The sequence below is a fragment of the Macaca nemestrina genome, chromosome 19 (genome assembly GCF_043159975.1).
Source record: "Macaca nemestrina isolate mMacNem1 chromosome 19, mMacNem.hap1, whole genome shotgun sequence".
NCBI classification, from domain to species: domain Eukaryota; kingdom Metazoa; phylum Chordata; class Mammalia; order Primates; family Cercopithecidae; genus Macaca; species Macaca nemestrina.
In genome coordinates, this window is record NC_092143.1 from 9959678 (window position 1) to 9974051 (window position 14374).

At 44.3% G+C, this 14374-nt stretch overlaps 1 protein-coding gene and 1 long non-coding RNA gene across 4 annotated transcripts in view; one reads left to right on the top strand and one right to left on the bottom strand.

Annotated features, from left to right (window-relative positions):
* LOC105476945 (suppressor of cytokine signaling 6) overlaps positions 1 to 12656 on the bottom strand; it is a 122269-nt gene extending 109613 nt beyond the window's left edge. Inside the window, exons 1-2 of one of the 2 annotated variants that reach the window (XM_011733253.3) lie at positions 12569 to 12656; positions 11690 to 11801 (exon numbers count right to left, since the gene is read on the bottom strand). The gene's annotated coding sequence lies outside the window, so the exon portion shown is untranslated. Of the gene's footprint in view, positions 1 to 11689; positions 12518 to 12568 lie in introns of those variants that run through there. The other variant, XR_011616806.1, reaches the window with a different exon arrangement.
* Positions 12579 to 14374, top strand: part of LOC105476944 (uncharacterized) — an 84277-nt gene continuing 82481 nt past the window's right edge. For both annotated transcript variants that reach the window (XR_011616809.1, XR_984348.1), the window contains exon 1: positions 12579 to 12664. This is a non-coding gene — a long non-coding RNA (uncharacterized lncRNA). The remainder of the gene's footprint in view (positions 12665 to 14374) is intronic.

A 14374-nucleotide genomic window follows, 5' to 3' on the forward strand; every position in this document is an offset into this window, starting at 1 on the left:
CATTTACAGATTAGTTATATTCAGCTCCCTTCGGGACACTGCCACTTTGAAGTCTTGAAGATACCTGAAACTTCACAAGTTCAAAACTAAACTCTGGCTCTTTCCCACCCCACCCCCACACCCTCCCCACCTGCAGGTTTAAATCTTCTTTATCCTACTTCCATTTCCGGCTACTCCACATTCTTCCAATGATCAGATCAGAACATTCAGAATCACCCTTGGCTCCTTTCTTTCCGTCATACCTCATCCAGTATGTCATGAAATCCCAATTTCAGCTACCTCCAAAACATACGCAAAATCCAACTACATTTTGCCACTATACTAGTCCAAGCTACCATCCTCTTTCTCCTGCATTATGGCAATACCTCCTAATTCGTTTCCGTGCTTTCCTTCTCCTGCCCCATTCTGTTCTCAACATGTCTCAGCCAACTGGGACAGATGCTGACACTCTGGCTGCTACTGTAATAAGGTCCTTCATCTCTGACCCAAGAGTCTTATGTCTTCTGCCAGCATCCATGAAACTGCAGCAGGCTGGCTGGCAAGCCTGCCTTTGAGCTTGTGTTGAAGGCAAAAATCTCAGACATTTCACACTTCTTGGCAACTACATGCAAACATAATAAATATTTACAACTACATAAAAACACAATTATATTTACATAATAAATGTAATACAATTGCTTTGACTTCTTTCAGGGCCCTTAGCTCTTACCACACAATAAGCTCTAATTTAAATGCAATAGGAACACTACATGGCTACAAAGGTAGATTAAAAAAATTTAAATTTAGCCAAATTAAGAAAAATGAACTTAAAGTTGCCAAATAATTTAAACTTAAGAATAAACTTATATTTACAGCAAAAGTTCTAATAAATTCTCAAGTGATTCACTCCTACTTTATACGCTATTGACACAAAAATATGGGGTAGCACTAGCTTAAGTTTGCAGGGGGATACTGACTGAATCTCCATATAAAATAGGTGATAATCTCTAAATCATGTCCAGTTCTAACAGCATCTGACTCAATGAAAATAATAAAAATATGTACAGATTTAGATATCTAACCAGCAATGAACTTTCCCAAGAGCATTTCTAAGCATCCTTCATTGTAATTGCATTCAATGCATTCTTCTTCAATTATTAAACTGAGTATGAAACAAATATTCATAACGTCAATCATGTAAAACTGCTAAGTGTGTTGGCTTATAAGAATTCATTAACGAGACTGGGCATGGTGGCTCACGCCTGTAATCCCAGCACTTTGGGAGGCTGAGGTGGGTGGATCACTTGAGGTCAGGAGTTCGAGACTAGCCTGGCCAACATGGTGAAACTTTGTCTCTACTAAAAAAAAAAAAAAAACTAGCCAGGTGTGGTGGTGGGTGCCTGTAATCCCAGCTACTCGGGAGGCTGAGGCAGGAGAATCACCTGAACCCAGGGGGCAGAGGTTGCAGTGAGTTGAGATGGTGCCACCGCACTGCAGCTTGGGTGAGAGAGACTTCGTCTCAAGGAAAAAAACATAAAGAATTGATTAAATGACTGCACACCTCTCCTTAATTTTTTTTTTTTTTTTTTTTTTTTTTTTGAGACGCAGTCTCGCTCTGTCGCCCGGGCTGGAGTGCAGTGGCCGGATCTCAGCTCACTGCAAGCTCCGCCTCCTGGGTTTAAGCCATTCTCCTGCCTCAGCCTCCCGAGTAGCTGGGACTACAGGCGCCCGTCTCCTTAATTATTATTATTATTATTATTTTTTTTTTTTTTTTTTGAGACGGAGTCTTGCTCTGTAGCCCGGGCTGGAGTGCAGTGGCCGGATCTCAGCTCACTGCAAGCTCCGCCTCCCGGGTTTACGCCATTCTCCTGCCTCAGCCTCCGAAGTAGCTGGGACTACAGGCGCCCGCCACCTCGCCCGGCTAGTTTTTTGTATTTTTAGTAGAGACGGGGTTTCACGGTGTTAGCCAGGATGGTCTCGATCTCCTGACCTCGTGATCCGCCCGTCTCGGCCTCCCAAAGTGCTGGGATTACAGGCTTGAGCCACCGCGCCCGGCTCTCCTTAATTTTTTAATTCAGATTTTAACAGGTTACATTTAAAAAGTAGTACACCTATACGTCAATTCATCACTGTCTTTGTACATATACAGTCACCCCTCGGTATTCATGCGGGATTGGCTCCAGGACCCCCACCAATAACAAAAGCTATGAATGCTCAAGTCCCTTATGTAAAATGTCATAGTATTTGCATATAACCTATGCACATCCTCCCTCTAAATCATCTCTAGGTTATTTATAATACCTAACACAAGTGTTATATAAATGGTTAAACTATATTATTTTTCATTGTCTTATTTGCACTTAACCAATTCAAAGAAATGTGATATAAGAAATATTGCATCTTTGTCCCTAGTTCCTGGCACAGTTCCTAAATCTTTGGGATTTCCTGAGATAGAAATGTTTTTTGTTGTTCAAAACAAGCCCCTTTCAATCACAACTGTTAATGCTAATGCTGTGATTAAAAGGAGCCCTCCTAGACAGCCTCAGGATGGGGCTGGTCACCCAGAGACCCAGGGCCTAGAGTGTGGAACTTTTAGCCCTGACCCTCAGTCCCTATCCTGAAGAGAAAAGGAAAGGATTAGAGATTGAGTTCTACAGAAACTCTAACCACGAGATTTGGGGACCTTGTGCACACAAGGGCGAGCTGGGCAGGAGGCCACCCTAGGAGGGCACAGAAGCTCCACGTCCCCCCGTGCTTGTTCCGTGCACCTCTTCTACTGGGCTGTTGCTGAGCTGTGCCCTTTATAATAATGTTTTCCTGAGTTTTATCCCAGCAAATTATCTAATCTGATGAGGTAGTGGGAACTGCTGATTTGTAACCAGTCAGTCAGAAATGTGAGAGGCCTGGGACTTGCGACTGGTATCTGAGGCCGGGGCAGTCTTATGGGACTCAGCCTGTTGCCTGTGAGGACTGTACTTACTCTGGGTAGTGTCTGAATTAACTGAAACATTGGACACTCGGTTTTCTTTCTTTCTTTTTTTTTTTTTTTAAAGACAAGTTTTGCTCTTGCTGTCCAGGCTGGAGTGCAATGGCATGATCTCGGCTCGCTGCAACCTCTGCCTCCCAGGTTCAAGCGATTCTCCTGCCTCAGCCTCCCAAGTAGGTGGGATTACAGCGTGTGCCACCATGCCCGTCTAATTTTTGTATTTTTAGGAGAGACAGGGTTTTGCCACATTGGTCAGGCTGGTCTTGAACTCCTGACCTCAAGTGATCCACCCACCTCGGCCTCCCAAAATGTTGGGATTATAGGCATGAGCCACCATACCCGGCCAGGACACTCGGTTTTCATGTTGAAAGAAGTCGTTGTTGGTGTTGGAAACACATCACTAGAAATAAATCGGCCTTTTATCTTTACCACTGTGTGTATCAGGCCTGGGTCTCCTATAAAATAACTATGACACTTTTCCACAAATTAATATAGGTATCTTAACTCTAAAATCAGTGGAGACCTGGGCAACATTGATAATGGAAATCATTTGCACACTGAAAATACAGCACCCCGACTTACTAATAGTAAGATCCTTAATAATGTCCACATCTGCAACCTTATTGGCTAAGGTATAATTACAGTTGGTGTTTTAGAAACAGCTATTGTAATACATTCTGATATAATATATATGTAATACATCCTGACCTCCAGAATGATAAATGTAAAATACTATCTCATATATAGTTCTTTTAATTCCATTCACCTATATATGATCATAGCTGACAATGACAAATCAAAAAACAATTATTTAACATTTTAATGTCAACAAAATTATTTTAACTACAAATATAGCAAATTCCCTAAAAATCTCACCACATTCATTGCCTATGAAAAAGAATGACCTCATGAATTATAAACTACCAAGTAGGTAAGATTCTTTCAGAATTTGACAAACTATGAACAAAGATGTTTTGTTTTTATTCTGTACTGTAGCAAAGTGTTTTAATGAAGTTTCTTCATTGCTTTTTTATTTTTTCAAGATTAAAAGTAATTTGTTTATATATTACAATATCTTAAATGTAATGAACTACTAAAGCAAAAATATCTAACTTCTGAAAGGCAACATGCATATAAAAATAACTGAAAAGTAACACAACTGTTATGACTGCTCTCAGAGCCTTCAGAGCAACACAAAAGCTCTAATTTAAAGAGCAATTTGTCCATTATTCAAATGCTTTCACATAGAACATACAAGATTTTGTCATTCAATTTGCAGTAGAGAACATGAGTTTTCAGTTAAAATACTCTTTTCCTCATTTCTAAAGCACATCCAAATGAAGAATGGAATTTTAAATAGCAGATTTGGGGTACAAAAAGTAATCCACATGAAATTTGCTATTAAATGTACATTAAGAGCCAACGTAAACTTCATTCACTGATCATTAGAGCTGAAGGGAATCTTGGAAAGCAATAATTATTCAATTTAATAATATATCTCTATTAAGCAAAAAATATAAAAATCTTACAAAATGAAAAGATTACTTCCATTGTAAAACAATAATTTGATTGCCACAAGTAACCATTTATTATGGGTTCCCAAAGATGTGATCTCTTGATGCTTTTAAAATAGTCCAAATTAAAATAATTATGTTACCCACTACAGATCAGCAAGCATTTCATCAACTAAGTTAATTGAACTCAGTGACACAGATGTGGCTTCATGACAGCACTAAATGAAAACACTACCTTTATTTAAAGAAAAAAATAGATGTGGTTTTTCCCCAAAAACGAAGAGTTTACTATTCATTGATGCTAGCAAAACAAACGAAAACTGTTTAAAAAAAGGAAAAAAAAAAACCCTCCTGATTAAACATACACTTCTTTATCTCCATCATTCCCCAAAAACACAGGAACGAAGAAAATCACAAAGGGAATTAAGGCAGATGACAACAGTGTTAAGTGGCTAAAACAAACTGGGGTAAACCAAAATCTAAGACTGCTGGAAAGGAAGACAATGAAAAACCAGCCTGAGAAAAGGTTTCACAAATATGAACCCCGAGGCGGATGCTATTTGTTTAAAAAAGAAGGGGTGAGGAGAACGGTTAGAAAACAAAACTCCCACAGCCAAAAAGTAAATATCCAATAAAAGAAAAACTGAGGGAACTCCTCTCCAAAGAACAACAACGACAAAAACTGACAAGAAAAATGGAGAAAAAAGCTAAGAAAATAAATAGATGGATTTAGGAGTTCCTATGTCCAATGAAGAAGAGCTTAAGACAGGAAAAAAAAAAAAAAGGAATGAGAAAAGGAAAGGGAAGACATTATAAAAGTCATTTAATAGTTTTCCTAGAACTGAAAAACACAAGTTTACAGACTGAAAAGCTCTGTGGAATGCTCGGCACATCCAAAGTAGAAAAGAACAATCACCAGACCCACCATGGTAAAATGTTAGTATTTAGGCGATAACACGAAACTCCCCCAAAAGCTTCCAGCGAGAAAAGAAATGGCTTACAAATGCCCGGCAAACTGGCGGCACGTGACTTAACAGTAACACTGAAAACCGGAAGACAACGGAGCAATGCCTGCAAAATTCCAAGAGGAAACACACTTACAACTGTGACCCCCACTGACAGTTCAATGACTCTCATTGTGCCCCTGCACGTGTCTGGCATTCTTGCAGGGACTAGGCCTGGTTCTGGCCTATGGTCACCAGCATGCGACCTGCAGATACACCCACATCTGCCATGGGGGCAACAGACAGGAACTGTAGGTGAAAGCAGACTAGACCCAAAGGAAGAGGCCCAGGGAGGTGGCGCCCACCGCAGACTTTGCGAAAGCAAGACACAGACCTCTATTCATGCACTGAGATTTCAGAGTTAATTTGTCACTGCCAAATAACTTATTCTATCTGAACTAAAATATTAACCTGGAATTTTATACAGCCAGGCGTACACCCGATACTTAGAACACAGACATTTTCTGACACACAAGGCTCAGAAAAACAGTATCATCCTCCCCATCACCTTTCACAGAAGTCACTAGGAGGATGAGCTTCATCGTATCAAGGAGGTAAACTAAGGAACAGAAAACAAGGAACCCCACTTGGGAAGGAGAGAAGAATTTCTAAGTTGATGGTAGAGTCTCCTGCGATTCGCCCTGTTTCAGATACTGTCCCTGCCTTCTGTATCTTTCTCCAATCACACACACGTCACCCTGCAAGAGCCAGCTCAACTGTAATATCCTCCATGAAGACACAAATCCAAATTCCCCAGCTCCCAGGATTAAATTAAAACCTTCAGCATCAACAGGAAGAAGGGCTGCACACACCAGAGTCCATTCTGAAATCGACTACTAATGTGGTGTGTGACTCTGGGCAGATGACACCCTGCTTAGACCCAATTTCCTCATCTGTGCAAGGACAAAGATAATCTATAATCAGAGGAGTTCCTTCTAGCTCTAAAATGCAGTAATTCTGCTGCAAATGTATAAAATCACTAAAACCCTACTGTAATTCTCTGCTTTGGTATTTGCTTACATTTTCTGCCAGTCTGTGATATTTGGCAATAATGTTATTCCCTAAATATGTCACTTTTTTTTTAACTTCAAAAGCAATGTCAACAAACAAAAATGACTATTGTCTGAGGGATGGTAATATGTTACTTAAAACCAAAATTAAGCTTTAAAAACAAACACATTATAAACATCACAACAAACTTTAAACAAGTAACATACAGACACAGTAAAAATCTACCAGTAAGAATTCATCTGACTTTAAAAGCATGCTAACCCAGCTGCTTCAACCATCTAGCATATTACTGATATAGTCAGAACAACGTGTACCACAAAAATCACTAAGTGCCACCGTAAACAGCACCAAATAATTGGCTACCCAGATCGCTGAGTTAAAAACACCTTGTCTAGATAATTCTAAAGATTAACACTGAACTATTGAAATTGTTTCTGATGGAAATCTTATCTAATAGGAGCCATACAGTCCTCTAACTTCAAAAAGGTATTTTAAGCACAAGTGTGTATATTAAGTACAATCCCAGACTGTCACAAACTGCTGTATATAAATGGATGCCTCTCCAGATGACCAAATTTATCTGCTGGAAAATTTCAGGATGGCATAATGACACCATTAGGACTTACTGATGTTCAGGTCACTGCCTGCCTCCCAGGCCCTCAGATATATCCTGTCTTCTTTCTTTTCTTCTCTATATTCAAGAGTCCAACGCTATGGAAAGTGAGATAATGATCACTCCCCAGTCTCCAAGTGTGATGCCCTTTTAATAATTTTAAAGTATTTTAGTGTGTTGGCTGTTAAGAGTGATAAAACAGTATCAGAACAAACATAATCAGAGCAGAAGGCTCTGCAGAGAAGGCAAAGTGTGGCATCCTTTTTGTTCTCGGTCTCCCACCAATGAACTGCAGTGACCCCAGAGCCAAGCCAGGCAATTGCTGCTAACACTGTGACCACCTGTAATCCTTACCAGTCCAGCAGCCTGCACTAGCAATCCTTCGGAAGACGCCCATTCACTCCCTGCTTTCATTTCCATTTCTCTTGCTCCTTTGGTCTCAAACCTTTTTCTCACATTAGGCTTCCTTAACAAAAACACGCAAGTCTAACACAGGTGTGGCTGATTAATCAGAATACTACTTTTGACTAGTCAGATTATGTTTTAAATTGATAGTAAGAATTACTTTAGGAATTATTACTATCATAATATTATATATTATAAAAGAGGGGGTGAAGAGAACAGTTAGAAAACAAAACTCCCACAGCCAAAAAAATATCCAATAAAAGAAAAATTGAGGGAATTCCCCTCCAAAGAACAACAATAACAACAACAACAACAAAAAACTGACAAGAAAAAGACTCAGTGGCCAGTCCCCCTGGGATATGTCAGGGACACAGAAAAGAATTAATAGTAATAATATTAATAGTAATAATTACTTTAAATAGGAATTATTACTATTATTTTAAAACATAATCTGACTAGTCAAAAGCAGTCAGATTAAGGAGCAGAATACTAGTGTTAAAGTATTAGCACTTGTTATATTTCAGGCACTTAATTAATACAATAACATGCATTATCTCATTCCATTTTCTTCTTCTTTCTTTCTTTTTTTTTTTTTTTAGACAGAGTCTCACTCTGTTGCCCAGGCTAGAGTGCAGTGGCGCGATCTCGGCTCACCGCAACCTCCAACTCCCAGGTTCAAGCTCCTGCCTCAGCCTCCTGAGGAGCTGGGACTACAGGCGCGTGCCACCATGCCCGGCTAATTTTTGTATTTTTAGTAGACACGGGGTTTCACTATGTTGGCCAGGCTGGTCTCAAACTCCTGACCTCCTGATCTGCCCGCCTTGGCCCCCCAAAGTGCTGGGATTACAGGCATGAGCCACCGCGCCCAGCTATCTCATTCCATTATTACACCAGCTCTGAGAGAAACATCATCATTATTATATATGTAAAGGAACAAAACCTTTTAAGTTTGTTTTTTTTTTTAAAAATCTACCCTATAAAATTGAAGTGCTGAAATTCAAACCTAGATCTGCATCCCCATGAGAGACTGCATTCCTTAGCACGGAGGGCTTCTAAGTCTCCGGCTTTTCTAATTCCAAAGGAGTTTTTCCTTCTGGCTTAATTCTACACCAGAAAACTGAGGATACCAGGAGGTTCCAGATAACTGAGGTTTCACTTTACTAAGCTATGTAAGCAGGGGAAATGCGTTTTGGGATGGTGACTTTCTACACACTCTACATGACTATACTTTCAGAAGTGAAGGAGATCTGGGCGTCTACACTGCGAGTCAGTCTGGTACTCGAGTCACTCAGACACACATCATGCCTCTAAGGGCAGTGACAGTTCTCTCTGCAGGGCTGTTGGGGCCATGTAACGATAAGGACTTTGATTTTACTAGTGCTACGATTTCCTCAGCTAGGCAAGCAGTGCGGCTCAGAAAAGGACAAACGACATGAAACACCAACAACTTTCCAACACGCACACAGCGTGTCTCTGCCTTTAAGGTGTAGATCACAACATGAAAACTGCAAGTACTTTCTGTATACCCACAACCCTCCTACTCAGCGGCTAGGCCCCCTGGGATGTGTCAGGCACACAGAAAAGGGGACCGCAGTAGACATTCTGGCCTCATAGAACTTATTTGGGGTGGCGGGGGAACAGCAGAAACAAGTAAACCAAGTAATTACAGGTAACAGCAGAGGTCAGGAAGGAACCATACAATCAATTACTTGGGATTACTGAAGGAGCTGTAAGGTAGTCGAAGAAGCCTTCTCTGAGGTGGTGATGCTCTGAGGCGGTGACACTGGCATTAAGATCTGACAATGAACCCACCACAGGAGCCACCGAAGGACACTGGAGGCAAACAGAACGCCTGTGTCAAAGGTGGCGAAGCAGGAAGCAGCTCAGATTGCTGAGGAACAGAAAGGCTAGGGCAGAACCCTGGTTAAGGCAGAGATGGTTGTTCAAGATGAGAACTAGGGAGAAATGAAAACACATTTCAGAACTCGGCAGAAATGCTACAGTCGATGAGAAAGAGTTTGGATTTTTGGCTGGGCACAGTGGCTCACGTCTGCAATCCCAACAATTTGGGAGGCAAAGGTGGGAGGATCACCTGAGTCCATGACTTCAGGACCAACCTGGGCAACATAGGGAGACCCCCTCTCTACAAAAAATAAAAAAATCCGCTGGGCATGGAGGCATGCACTTGTGGTCCCAGTTACTGGCGGAGGGGGTGCTGAGGTGGGAAGATAGCTTGAACCTGGGAGGTTGAGGCTGTAGTGAGTCCTGATGGTGCCACCGCACTCCAGCCTGGGCATCCAGAGCGAGATCCCCGTCTCAAAACAAAGCAAAACAAGAGTTTGGATTTTACCATAAATACATATTCATTACAACATTGTGAGATAAATTATCCCCACTTTAGCCCCAGTTGAGGAATAAGACTCAGAGGGCATATACAACGTGTTCAAGGTCACAGAGCTGGTAAATGGATGCCCCCAACATGTCCAGAGTGTGCAAGGTGGGAACTGAAATCTTACGTGACTTTCTCTAAGTATGTTTGTTCTCAAAACATCAAGACCAATGGCCACCTAAAAGTAACTGCCCCAACTAAGTAAAATTTAATGTTTGTATGGGTGGGTAAAGACCTGAAATCAGTTTAAGTAAACTGTGTTCTCAGTCCTAAAGCCATCACGACTTATTAGCTAAACCAACACGCCAAACAGCATACTTAATTACCCATAAAAACATTAATGACAATTTCACTTCAATATCAAACACGTCTTATGTTATTCCTCTTTTAACAGCTGAAGAATTATTACTATCAATCTATCCATATAAGAAAGTTTCTCCTTTTTATGACATATACTAGTATTAGGAATTTCTCCCTTGTAAAATGAATAATTTTACAAAAGTACTTCGGCACCACAGATGAAAATATAATTTTCAGAATTGGAAGAGGTCAGGGATGAGGCCAGAGAACTATAATAGACAATTCTCACTTCCTACAAAGGATGAAATAAACAGAAAACAGCAAAAGGAGATCTTTTTAGTTTGTTTATCTAACTTTATTAAGCATTAAAATAGAATGTATACACATCCATTAGCTATACTGGATTATAAATGAAGTATTTGACCTCACGCTTCCAAATACATATGCATTTATGTGTGTATTATCCTTTCTCATAGTGCATATTTTCAAGAGAATAACAGTAATTGCATCCCAATAAGCCCACGATAAATTGAAAGTATCTTAAAGTCAAAACTCACAGTGGATTTATCTGGATCTAAGTCGAGATGCATACTGAATGTGTATCGTTTTTGCTCCATCAAAAAGTCAAAAAGTTCAAAATTGGGGACCATCTATATGTTTGGACTTTTAAATGAGATCACATCTCTACGAGCAAACTAAAAGATATGATCAATAACCCAAAAGTTTCCTGAAAACTGGCCACAATGGAGAAAACTAGCAAGGAGTTTTCTGAGGAGTGTAATTACACAAGACAGGCTTAAGGGGACACTTGCAGGCTGGGTGTGGTGGTTCATGCCTGTAATCCCAGAGCTTTGGGAGGCTGAGGTGAGAGGATCTTGAGGCCTAGAGTTTGAGACCAGCCTTGGCAACATAGCAAGACCTCACCTCTCCAAAAAACAATCAGCCAAGTTCGGTGGCACATGTCTATAGTCCAAGGGAGGCTGAGGGAGGTGGATCACTTGAGCCCAGGAGTTCAAGGCTGCAGTGAGCCATGATTGCACCACTGCACTCTACCCTGGGTGACAGAGATAAAACAAAAAACAAGATTCTTGCTTTCTGTTTCCTAAAAAAAAAAAAAGGGCCATTAAAAAGAGCACCTTTTCCAGTTCTAATGCAAGAATGAAGAAAAACATTGGAAGGCAAAATGACTAGAAACGCAGTCAATACAGCACCATTTTCCACCCTACGCCCAGTCAATGGCTCTCAAATTCCTTCCCTGCCACTCCCTGTGGGCAGGGGGTAGGGGGGCACCACGAGAGGAGGTCATGGGATGACCTGAGGGTGTGCCCTTGGGTCGGAGGCCCTGCTGAAGAGAAAGGGGCAAGACTACCAATTTAGAGGGTAATTTAAAAGATAACGATAAAGGTAAGAGAGAAAAAGTGTTTCAAAAGAGATGCTGAATGGAGTTTTAAAAATATACATTCAGGTGAATACCTGGCTCATCCTTACCCAGGCACAAGCGGAAAGCAAGCTCGGGTCAAACTCCAGATAGAAGTTCTTCCAGGAATCCTTATCAAATCCACTGTCCACCAACCAGCTTCCTCCAAGGCACCAAGGCAGGCTTAGGGAGGGTGATGGAACCAAAGGGTTAAGGCCACATATTTAGTTTAGAGCTGAAAGGATCCTAGACCTTACCATATCCACGCGTGCACAAAATCCACTAGGAGGAGAAATTAGAAAGCCCACAGGAAAGTATTACAGACTTTTTTCCGGTTTTTGTGAAACCTGGTGAGCAATGCCACTCGTGTTTTTAAGTAAGGCTGACTGTCCACAACATTAAATATTCCACTTAAAATTCATTCATTCAAGTAAGCTAAATGGATTTAACGTTGTGGCAGTTGGTTAAAAAAAAGTCAAGATAAATTGCTACCTTCTGTGGCTGAGAAGATGTCAGATATTTCATCTTGAAGTAGACCGTTTACTTTTGTTTGATTCCAAATGTATCAAATGTAACCAAATGTATCCCAAGGAACACAGTAAATTTAAAACGTCTCTGGGAGACGTTCAGTGTGTGTAATTCACGTTATTTCTGTCATTACTGTGTTCTCTGTCCTCAAGCACAGTGCATGTTGCCTTATCCGGGCAGACGTTGTAGAAACATTTGTTGAAATGAATTCAACATTATTTCTTTTGCTACCGGAAGACTGAGTTCTGCCACATATTCCCACCTGGCCCTTCATTCCAAACAGTGGGGACGGGAACCCCAATTTCACATTTCAACTGAACGACAAGTTGGCGCACACATTACCGCATACATCCCAAGTTTTGTGCCAGGACCTGCCCCTGAGAAACGTCCATAATTCTGCTCCGTGAGCCACAGGGGTGTACCTGAAGTTGCCAACTCCCGAAGCAAACTGAAAATTCAGGCCCGTGTCGGTCCCAGGAGCGGTTTAAATTCCACAATCGTCTCCTCCCTATACCCGGGTGAGTGCGCTGCCGGCCGGCGGCACCTTCAGCGGCAGAGCAGCCCCGGCCTGCACCTCCACCAGCGCCGGCGCGACCTCGCGGTGGGGCGGGGGCGTCCCCGAGTCCCAGCGCCGCGCCCCAGGCCCGCCCTCGCGTCTGCGGCCTCGCCGCGCCCCGACCCCGAGCCCCAGCCCGCGGAGGTCCGAGAAGGGACCCGGCCGGGGCGCAGAGCCGCGGAAGCCCCGCGCCGCCGCCCAGGCCTCGCGGAGCCCCGGCCTCTCCCCGGCGAGCTGCGGGCAACAAAGGCGGCGGCCCGGGCCGGCGCGCCGCGGCCGAAGAGGCCGAGGGGTCGGGAAGAGCCGCCCGCGGCCGCGCAGGCCCCGGCTCCCCGGTTCCCGCGTCCCCGCTCCCGCGCCTGGGCCCGGTCCCCGTTCCCTGTTCCCCGGCCCTGGCCCCCGCCCGCGCACCCGCCGAGACGGCGCAGGGCCTCGCGCTGCCCCAGACCCGCCGCTGCAGCCCCGCGCCTGGCGGCCTCCCCGGCCCGGCCCGCGCCAGATCCGCCCCCTGCGCCCCGAGGCGAAAACCAGCCCCGCGGCCGGTGCCCCGCACCGCGAACGAGCCGAAGGCGGACGGCGAAGCCCGGCCCCTGCCTCCCGCCCGGGCTACCCGGACGCTCACCCGGAGGCGGCCCGGCTCCGCTTCCTCGCCCAGCGCCGGCGCGACTGCCGCGCTCGCCTTCTCGCCGCAACTCCTCCTCCCGCCTCCTTCCTCCTCCTCCTCCTCCAGGAGGGGCGCGCAGCCGCGGCGCCTCGGCCGGAGCGGGGAGCGGGTGCGGAGGAGCCGAGCGGGCCGCCCCGCGCCCACTACTCCGGCCGGCGGCGCAGGAGGGGTGTCGGGGCGCGCGGGACTGAGGCCGGGGGCCGCGCGGGGTGGGGCGGGGGCCGGGCACTAAGTGGGGGTTGCAAGGGGTGGGGCGCCGGGCCGGGGTCGTGGGGCGGGCGGGGCGCAGATCCCGGATCCCTACCCCCCGCGCCCCTCCACTGGTGCCTGCAGGCGGGCGCTCCTCCCGCCCCCAGTGTCCCTGTCCTGGTTTTTCCTTTGGTGCCTTCCCTCTGGCGGGGGTGGCCCCGGTTAACGCGGAAAGGATAGTCTCCTTGACCCCCCGGCCCCGCGGATTTGGCGGCTGCTGTCCCTGTGCCCCTGCGGCCGGCGGCCGGACCCCTGCACTGCCCGGGTCCGCTGGGCTCGCGCAGGGACCCCGGCCTCGTCCCCGCAGGGAGGGGACCCCAGGACAGACGCGCGCGCACGCTGTGCAGAGCCACAAGTGGGGAAACCCTCCCCACATCTCGACTGAATTGTGAAAAACGCTTTTTAAAAAGACAAACTTATTCCTTTTTTCAAGCCATCTGCTTTTCCATTTAGTCGTTTTCAGGGAGATTTTGTACAAGTAATAGTTGTTTGTGCCGCCCAATTCCAAGGTAGTGTGATATACAAGTTGCATGTTGGAAACATGACTAATTTCTTTTGAAACTGGCTGGACATACTACTAATGTATAGCGGTACCACAAAAACTTGATTTTTGTCCATAAGAATCAATAGGAAAATTTGTATTTCTCTTACGATGAAAAGTGGTTTAAAAATGAATATCATTAGTATTTCAATAAAGCTTGGGGGGAGATAAGTATTATTAAAATCTAACAAGAATTATTGTGGACTTTAAAAGTTGTG